A 9,044-nucleotide genomic window follows, 5' to 3' on the forward strand; every position below is an offset into this window, starting at 1 on the left:
AATTTGTAGGTTTGGAGTAACTAGGTGCAGTTTATATTTTCGTATAGTATTTTAATAAATCCGGAGATCAGATTTCTTTTTCATATACACTTTATATTTTTAGAAACTAAAAGAGAATATCAGAATTTATTATAGATACAAATATTTTTAAATGCCTAAAAATCTAAGGTAAAAAAGATACTAGTAAAAGTACTAGCTGCTGGACAAAGAAACAAGATACTTACAATTTGAGGTTTTTAAGACAAGATATACCACAAACTGGTTGTTGAAAGCAAAAGCTAATTCCCAACTGTATAATATGAAGTGGCCAACTGATTGTACGAAGTGTTTCAATCACAACTTCAAATAATTGCCCATATAGACGGACATTGACGTTACGCACAACTTCAAATAATTACTCATAAATGTGATGTGTGTGTATATCATAAGAGTTAGATTGTGCACTGAGATGCAACTTATTTATACAATTAAAAATATTAATCACTTTTAAACGTGTCCGATATTTTTATTATGAACTAGTGTTTTAAAAGGCTTTTCTGGGACTCGCCTCGGGGTTCGCCCCGGGGCGGGGCACTATCATAACACTTTGAGACTCATGTGTGGGGCTTATTTATGTGAGGCTTACGTCCCCAAGCGACCGGTTGTGCGTCCTAAACACGCCTAATGTTCAACGCTCGGGACTTGCCCTACAAATCCAATGCAAATCATGTGTTGAATTAACTAATTAGCACTGTTAAATTTTAAAAATTTTCAACAAATAAATGATTAAAATTCTTTTTATCTATACGAATATGAAAAATGTGAATAATATTGCATATTTACTAATTGAGAACATCGTGAGGATGAATATCATTTGAATATCGCTTCTGAAATAGATAACCAAAATTTATATCTTTACTTGATAGATTTTCATGTCTTAGTTATCAACAACAACAACAACAACAACCCAGTATAATCCCACTAGTGGGGTCTGAGGAGGATAGTGTGTACGCAGACCTTACCCCTACCATGGGGTAAAGAGGCTGTTTTCGATAGACCCCCGTCTCCCTCCCTCCAAGAACTCTCTACCTTGCTCTTGGGGTGACTTGAACTCACAACCTCTTGGTTGGAAGTGGAGGGTGCTCACCACTAGAGCAACACACTCTTGTCTTCATGTCTTAGTTATATGTCTCACTAAATTATCATATATTTATTATTTTACTCTTTAAAAATATTATCGACAATCCAAACGACGTCCACCATAGGCCATTTTTATATTTCTCATGAAGGAGGTAAAATATGCAGTTTGATAATATTTTTTAAAGAATTTATGATTTTTAATCTTTTGAAAGTTAAAACGTTGTAGTAAATTCATATTTCATAGTAACTTTAATAGTATTGCATTATTTATACTTGTAAAACATATTTTAAGAGTTTCTTAAATTCTTTTTAGTTTTCATGAACTTTTAATGTCACGACCCAATTTCCCCTATAGGTCGTGATGACACCTAACACTACAGCTAGGCAAGCCAACTAGTAAGTCAAACGTACATTGGTTAAACTTTTATTCCAAGAAAATAATAAAATACCAACTTCTACCAATGTGTGCCAAGACCCGGTGTCACAAGTGCATGAGCATCTAGTAGATTATACAAAACTTAGGATAATGTCTGAAATGAAATAGACAGAATATAAATATAAGAAGAGACACTGTTAGCTGCAGAACGGCTTAGAAATGCAGCTCACCACTATGCCTCGGGATGACGTGGGTATGTGATGATAGGTCCTCCACTAGTACCTGTCTCAGATCCTGCACAAAAAGTACAGCAAGTGTAGTATGAGTACGTAAACAACGTATACCCAGTAAGTATCAAGCCTAATCTCGAAGTGGTAGAGACGAGATGGCCGACTTTGACACTCACTATGGGTCAATAATAATAATTGAAATAAAACTAGGATATTTAAATCAGCATGATTTACAAAATTTACAATAATTTATTTAATCAGTAGAAATAATCAAATTCCTTCAAATGTAACAATTCTCAATATATTAATTAAATTCCTTCAATTCAAATAATTTTTAATTTATCAAATAAACCTCATTTACAGGAGTAACAATTAATTCCTTAACAAGCAAGAATAATAATTCATTAAATTTCAAGGATTTTTCAATTTATTAATTAGTTTCACAAGCCGAAATAAATTATTAAAGTATCGTGTAATTATTATTATTACGTACGATTTCTGCCGAGGACATACCGCCCGATCCAGAGTGTCGTGTACACTGTCGAGGAACGTACGGCGCGATCCATAGATGCATCTATCCTGCCGAGGCGTTCGGCCCGCTCCACAAGAAAGGAGGACATTTTCTTATGTGCCTCCGGAAGGAGAGTATATTTATTATGAGATAAATTTCGGAGGAGAATAATTTCTTTTAACAATTAATTGATTTAAACAAAAATTAAGCATATGAAAATTTCATATTTTTTTACTTTTCATAACAATTCACAATATATACATCAATTATTTTAATTAATAAAGAATACATTTCACACAGTAATTCATGCTTTGAGTCCTAAACTACCCGGACTTTAGCATTAATAGTAGCTACGCACGGACTCTTGTTACCTTGTGCGTACGTAGCCCCCGCAATTTAGCAAAAATATATTTAATTTAATCACCTATGGGGTAAATTTCCCCCTCACAAGATTAGGCAAGAGACTTACCTCGTCTTGCTCCAATTAATCCACTATAAGGCCTTTTTCACAATTATCCAACTCTGTCTGGCTCGAATCTATCCAAAATAATTCGATAGAATCACTAAAAATTATAGGAATCAATTCTATAAGAAAATACTATATTTTTTTAATAAAAATCCCGAAATTAATTAAAAATTCGTCCGTGGGGCCCATGTCTCGGAATCTGGCAAAAGTTATGAAATCCTACAACTCATTCAATTACGAGTCCAACCATACCAGTTTCACTCAAATCCGACTCCGAATCGATACCGAAATCTCAAAAATTCGTTTCTATGAGATTTCTAAAAATTTCCCAAATTTAAATCTCAAAACACTAATTTATGGTGAAAACAATGATATACTTGTATATGTAGACCAAATCCGAGTTAGAATCACTTATCCCAATATTTTTCCCTTGAAAATCTGCCAAAAGTCGCCTCTGCTCAAGCTCAAGTTCGTCAAAAATGGCAAATGGGACGAATGCCTTCTTTTTATATAACTGCCTAGCAGCCTTTGGAACTGGTCCTCGAACTGGGCCTCGATCGCGGCTTTGATCACAGGCTCGAGCCTGGATCTCGGTCATGGCCTGCCTTCGATCAAGACATCGAGGCTGGGCCTTCGATCAGGGCATCGAGCATGTGCCTTCGATCAGGGCATCGAGCATGTGCCTTCGATCAGAGCATCGAGCATGGGTCTCGATCCTAGCCCTCGAGCCTTACCTTCGATCGTGTCCTCGAGCTGGACCTTCGATCGTGGCTTCGATCACAAGCTCGAGCCTGAGCCTCATCAACCCTGGGCTCGATACCTGGGCTCGATATCAAATAAGAATATCCAACAGAAGAGGAAACACTGCAACAACTTTTAAGTCCAATTTTTAATCCGTTAACCATCCGAAACTCACCTGAGGCCCTTAGGACCTCAACCAAATATACCAACAAGTCCTAAAACATCATACGAACTTAGTCAAACCTCTAAATCATATCAAACAATGCTATAACCATGAATCATACCCCAATTCAAGCTTAATGAAACTAAGAGTTTTCAACTTCTACATTCGATGTCAGAACCTATCAAATCAACTCTGATTGACCTCAAATTTTACACACAAGTCATAAATGACATAACGGAGCTATAAAAATTTTCGGAACTGGATTCCGACTCCGGTATCAAAAAGTCAACTCATCGGTTAAACTTCCAAACTTAAATTCTTGTTTTTAGCCATTTCAAGCCTAATTTAACTATGAACTTCCAAAAATAATTCTGAACACGCTCCTAAGTCCAAAATCACCATACAGAGCTATTGGAATCATCAAAATTCTATTCTGGGGGTCGTTTTCATATAATTAGACATCCAGTCACTATTCAAACTTAAACATTTTATTCAAACTTAAACATTTTAATTGTTTTCTTCGAAATTCCATATCTCGGGCTAGGGAACTCGGAATTTGATTCCGGGCATACGCCCAAGTCCCAAATCACGATACGGTCCTACTGGAACTATCAAAACACTGATCCGAGTCTGTTTGCTCAAAATGTTGACCAAAGTCAACTTAATTGAGTTTTAAAGCTCTAATCCATATTTTAAATCTATTTTTCACATAAAAACTTTCCATAAAATTTTACGGATTGCGCGCGCAAGTCGAGGAATGATAAATAGTACTTTTTGAGGTCTTAGAACACATAATTAATTATTAAATTTAAAGATGATATTTTGGGTCATCACATTCTCCATCTCTTAAACAAACGTTCGTCCTCGAACGGGTTTAGAATTATACCTGAAGTGCTGAATAAGTCTGGATATCTGCTCCGCATTTTCCCTCGGCCTCCCAAGTTGCTTCCTCGACTGGTTGGCCCCTCCACTGGACTTTTACTGCAGAAACCCTCTTGGACCTCAATTGGCGAACCTGTTTATCAACAATGGCAATTGGCTCCTCTTCATAACCCAAGCTATTATCTAGCTGAACAGTGCTGAAGTCTAACACATGTGATAGGTTGGCATGATACTTTCAGAGCATAGATACATGAAAAATCGGATGAACTCCCGATAGACTGGGTGTCAATGCAAGCTCATAAGCAACCTCCCCAACTTGTCTGAAGTCGCTCCTGAATCAACTTTACCTTTTCCAAGGCATCCTTTACCAAATCAGTATCATATATCTTAGCCTCACCGGGCTCAAACCATCCTATAGGTGAACGGCATCGACGGCCATATAAGGCCTCAAATGGAGCCATCTCGATGCTGGATTAGTAACTGTTATTATAAGCAAACTCGGCCAAAGGCAGGAAATGATCCCATTGACCCCCAAAGTCAATCACGCATACCCTGATCATATCCTCCAAAATCTAAACTGTCCGCTCTGACTGCCCGTCGGTCTGCGGATGAAAGGATGTACTGAGCTCTACACGGGTCCCTAATTCATTCTGTACTGCTCTCCAGAAATGTGAAGTAAACTGAGTGCCTCTATCTGATATGATGGAAATTGGCACACCGTGCAACCGAACTATCTCCTGAATATAAATCTGGGCCAACCTCTCTGAAGTATACGCAGTCACAACAGGAACAAAATGTGTCAACTTAGTTAACCTGTCAACAATGACCCAAACTGCATCAAATTTCCGCAAGGTCCGCGACAACCCAACTACAAAATCCATAGTAATTCGTTCCCATTTCCACTCTGGTATAGTCATCTGCTGAAGTAGGCCACCTGGCCTCTGGTGCTCATATTTAACTTGCTGGCAATTTAGACATCGAGCTACATACTCAACTATGTCCTTTTTCATCCGTAGCCACCAATAATGCTGTCTCAAGTCACGATACATCTTTGTAGCACCTGGATGAATAGAATATCTAGAACTGTGTGCCTCTTCCAAGATCGTTTTCCTTAGTTCATCCACATTAGGAACGCACAGACGATCCTGGAGTCGTAGAACACCATCTGCACCAATAGTGACTTCCTTGGCACCACCTCGTAGTACCGTTTCATGAAGAACCATCAGGTGTGGGTCATCATACTGGCAAGCATTGATCTGTTCAAATAGTGAAGATTGGGCCATAACACATGCAAGAACTCGGCTGGGCTCTGAAATATCCAGCCTCACAAGTCAGTTAGCCAAGGACTGAATATCTGAGGCTAATGGCCTTTCCTCTGCTGAAATGAAAGCCAAACTACCCATACTCTCCGCCTTTCTGCTCAAGGCATCTGCAACCACATTTGCTTTGCCCGGATGATACAGGATAGTAATATCATAATCTTTTAGTAACTCCAGCCATCTGCGCTGCCTCAAATTTAGGTCCTTCTGCTTGAACAAATGCTGCAAACTGCGATGATCAGTGTAAACTTCACAAGACACCCCATAAAGATAATGCCTCTAAATCTTAAGAGCGTGAACAATCGCAGCTAACTCCAAATCATGTACCGGATAATTCTTTTTGTGGGGCTTCAGCTGACGTGAAGCATATGTAATAACTTGCCCTTCCTGCATCAATACACAACCCAAGCCAACGCGCGAAGTGTCGCAATACACTGTATACATCCCCGAACCGAAAGGCAACACTAATATTGGTGCTGTAGTTAATGATGTCTTGAGCTTCTGAAAGCTCACCTCACAATCATCGGACCATCGGAATGGAGCACCCTTCTGGGTTAATTTGGTCAAAGGTGCTGCAATTGATGAAAAACCTTCCACGAACCGACGATAATAACCTGCCAAACCCAGAAAACTCCGCATCTCCGTCGCCGAAGTGGGACGATGCCAATTCTGAACTGCCTCAATCCTTTTGAGATCAACTTTAATACCTTCGCCCGATACAATATGTCCCAAAAATGCTACAGACTCAAGCCAGAACTCACATTTAGAGAACTTAGCATATAACTTTTGTTCCCGCAATGTCTGAAGCACTACTCTCATGTGCTGCTTATGCTCCTCCTTACTACATGAGTAGATCAAAATGTCATCAATGAAGACAATGACAAATGAATCAATATATGGCCTGAATACTCTGTTCATCAGATCCATAAACGCTGCCGGGGCATTAGTTAAACCGAAAGACATTACCAGAAACTCATAATAACCATATCTAGTACGGAAAGCAGTTTTCGGAACATCCAAATCTCGAATCTTCAACTGATGATACCCCGACCTCAAATCGATCTTAGAGAACATCCTAGCACCCTGCAACTGATCAAATAAGTCATCAATACGTGGAAACGGTAACTTGTTTTTAATAGTGACTTTGTTCAATTGGCGATAATCAATACACATCCGCATTGTTCCATCCTTTTTTTTCACAAATAATACTGGTGCACCCCAAGGCGATACACTCGTTCTGACAAACCCTTTGGCTAGTAACTCTTCAAGCTGTTCTTTCAATTCTTTCGGAGCCATGCGATACGGTGGGATAGATATAGGATGGGTATCTGAAGCCAAGTCAATACAGTAATCAATATCACGATCAGGTGGCATACCTGGAAGATCTGAAGGAAATACATCGGGGAACTCCCGAACTACAGGCACTGAATCAATAGACGGAGTCTCTGCAGTAGTATTCCGAACATAGGCTAGATAAGCCAAACAACCATTTTCAACCATGTGTTGAGCCTTTATAAAAGAGATAACTCGATTAAATGAACTAACAAGCGAACTCTTCCACTCCAGCTTAGGCAATGCTGGAATAGCCAAGGTAACAGTCTTGGCATGACAATCTAGAATAACATGATATGGAGATAACCAGTCCATGCCCAGAATAATTTCAAAATCGGTCATCTCAAGCAATAGGAAATCTGCTCTAGTTTCATAACCACAGAATGTAATAATATAGGACCGGTAGATCCGGTTCACAATAACAGAATCGCCCACAGGAGTGGACACATAAATAGGAGTACTCAAGGACTCACGAGAAACACCCAGGAATGAAGCAAATAGAGATGACACATATGAATACGTAGATCCTAGATCAAATAATATTGAGGCATCTTTGCCACAAACAGAAATAATACCTGTAATCAAGGCATCTGAGGCCTCCGCATCTGGTATAGCCGAAAAAGCATAGAACCGAGCTGGAGCGCTAACTGTCTGGCCTCCGCCTGGCTGACCTCCACCTCTAGGACGGCCCCTACCCACCTGTCCTCCACCTCTGGGTGGTCGGACTACTGGTGGAGCAACTGGTCCGGTAAGCATAGGTTGCTGACCCTACTGTACTGGTCTACCCCGAAGCCTGGGGCAAAACCTTCGCATGTGACTGGGATCCCCGCACTCATAACAACTCTTTGGTGTGATGGGCTGTTGACTAAGTGTCTGGACCTGGGGACCTGAATACCCACGGAAAGAACCCTGAATAGCTGGTGGGCGATAAGAACTCTCTGGTATAGGTCTGAAATAAGGTCGTACTGGAGTATCTCAAGGAGGTGGTGGTGCTGGATATAGGGGTCTGCTGGACTGCCCCCTCACGAACTGACCTCTGCCCCCGGACGGAGCACCTCTGAACTTTCCAGAGTACCTGAACCGCTTATCTCTCATAATCTGCTCTCGGCTCCACTGACGTACACCCTCAATCCTCCGGGCTATCTCCACAACTCGCTCATAAGAAGTACCCATTTCAACCTCTCGAGCCATAGTGGCCTGAATACCAGTATGTAAACCGGCTACAAACCTTCGCACTCTCTCCGCCTCAGTAGGGAGTATCATTAGTGCATGGTGAGATAATTCAGAAAACCTCGCCTCATAATCAGTCACTGACATCTAACCCTACTGGAGCTGCTCAAACTGAAACTGCAACTCTTCCCTCTGGGAGGGTGGAATATACCTGTCCAAGAAGATACGGGTGAACTTGTCCTAAGTCATGGGAGGAGAATCTGCTGGTCTGCCAAGAGCATAAGACTGCCACCATCTACGGGCTCTACCCTCTAGCTGAAAGTAGCGAAATCAACCCCATGGGATTCTAATATCCTCATGTTGTACAGTCTATCCCTGCACCGATCAATGAAGTCGTGTGGATCCTCATGTCGCTCACCCTCGCAGATAGGAGGATGTAGTCTAGTCCATCTGTCTAATAGTTTCTGAGGATCGGCGGCTACAACTGGCCTGGGCTTAGGTGTAGCTGCTGCCACTGGCTGGACTCCACCCACGGGTAGTGCACCCTGGGTCTGATATACAACATCTTCCTGTCCATGAGCCTGCGCGGTAGGGGTCTGTGCTCCCCCGCCCGCCTGAGATGTGGCTGGGTCTGCAGGAAATAAACCGGCCTGAGTCATATTGTCCATGAATCGCAGCATACGACCCATGACATCCTGAAATCCCGGTGCAGATGTGAAGTCCACCGGAGCTGGC

Source organism: Nicotiana tomentosiformis, chromosome 2 (genome assembly GCF_000390325.3).
Source record: "Nicotiana tomentosiformis chromosome 2, ASM39032v3, whole genome shotgun sequence".
Taxonomy (NCBI): domain Eukaryota; kingdom Viridiplantae; phylum Streptophyta; class Magnoliopsida; order Solanales; family Solanaceae; genus Nicotiana; species Nicotiana tomentosiformis.